This window comes from Austrofundulus limnaeus, unplaced genomic scaffold (assembly GCF_001266775.1).
Source record: "Austrofundulus limnaeus strain Quisiro unplaced genomic scaffold, Austrofundulus_limnaeus-1.0 Scaffold318, whole genome shotgun sequence".
In the NCBI taxonomy this organism is placed as follows: domain Eukaryota; kingdom Metazoa; phylum Chordata; class Actinopteri; order Cyprinodontiformes; family Rivulidae; genus Austrofundulus; species Austrofundulus limnaeus.
The window spans coordinates 53,683-55,310 of NW_013952720.1; the positions used below are offsets into that span (position 1 = coordinate 53,683).

Below are 1,628 nucleotides of genomic sequence, written 5' to 3' on the forward strand. Positions count from 1 at the left end.
CTTCCTGTTTCTTCACAGGCAAATATCTCAACAACCGTTCATCTCAGAGACGTGAAATATTTTTGTAATATTTTATCAAAGTCCTCTTTCTAAAAATGCGTTCATATACAGTATATTTCAAAGAATTTATGTCAGAGGCACTTTAACATTTCTTTCAGTCTTGATTCTCTCGACACTTCTACAGCTCATAAATCAAGATGTTTGAAATCGTTTTTTCTTAGTTATGTTTGAATTTTGTGCAGCGGTTTCACCTTTTATAATTTATTCATGGATTTTCTAGATAATAAATAAATATTAAAACATGTTAAATGTTAAATTAGTATTTGTGTTTTCCTGAGAGGAAGCCATCACTCAGAAATCTTTTCTGGTTAAAGAAGAAAATCCAAATTTTCCATTTCTCCTGACTCCTGGAGGCTGATTATTATCAAAGATCAGTTCAGAGTTTATTACCAAAACCTTCAAAGTGCTGCTTTTATTATCCACAATTCATATCCTGCTCTCTGTGAGAGGGGGAGCGAAATCAGCAGAAATGAAAAAAGATGATAAGTCTGGTGAGATGGAGGGATGAGAGAGAGATAAAAAATTTGGCAATCAAGCACGGAGATCGGGTGAACTCCCAGCATGCTCTGCTGCGGGAGACGGGCTCTGAAGCCCCGCCTCCTTCAGATCTGCCTCGGATGAAAAGAATCACATCAGAAAACCTTCATCTGTTTCCTCTCTGTGACTGACAGACGGCTGTAACCTTGGCAACCGACCTGCTCCCTCACAGAGAAAAAAAAAACACCATCGGTAACCACGGCAACCGCTAGCGGAGGAGAGCGGGAAGAGACTGACGGCGTGGCGACCACGTCTCACCGGGAAAACAAAGTTCAACTTTAGAGTCGTTAGCTTCGAGCTAACACACACAGAGTGATGGTGGACCCACCAAGAACCAAGTCCCCAGTTCCACTGGAACCTGGTCCCGTGGCGGTGAGGGACACAACTGGGCTTCCTGGATCTGAGCTTTATCTCTGAGAAACTCAGCTGGAGCATTAATCACAGGCCGGTCCAGCAGAGACCACAGAAACCAGGACTCTGTCTGATCCAGAACCTCACAGATCTGTGAGCGTCCTGATGAGTCTCAGGTAGAAAACATCAAAAAGAAAAATAACGGGACGGGTTCTTCTTTAATGAAACGATTCGTCTCTCCTCTGAGAGACTAATAAAGATTAATCAAGGCTCTAACGACCTGTTGTTTGGCTGATGGCCCTCTGTGACCTGTTTGTCCACCATGTGGAGGCGGAGCTTATAAGGCTGAGTTCACCTGAAACTCCTCAGACTGTAGAAGTCTCTTGGAGGAGAGACGTTTCATTACAGAAGAACCCATCCAGAGGACCTATTTATTTTTCTTTTTGTTTACCTGTGAGTGACGACACGTAACGAGTCAACACAAAGAGGTAAAAAACAAAAACAAGGGGACTTTGAGCCCCGCCTGCATTCACTACATACACATGACACGACACCTAAGAACCACAGCATCCAAACCAATAAGTCAGGTGATGGGGCACACCCTCTATAAACAGTAGAGCTAATTAAACCTATTGTTTGTCGATGGCCCTCTCTTGCATGTGACTGACCTGTTTATCCAC

General features: G+C 43.2%; 1 protein-coding gene across 1 annotated transcript in view; it reads left to right on the forward strand.

Annotated features, from left to right (window-relative positions):
- The window catches only part of mipol1 (mirror-image polydactyly 1), a gene marked incomplete in the record, with an annotated part of 36,873 nt that overhangs the window by 19,009 nt on the left and 16,236 nt on the right, over nt 1–1,628 (forward strand).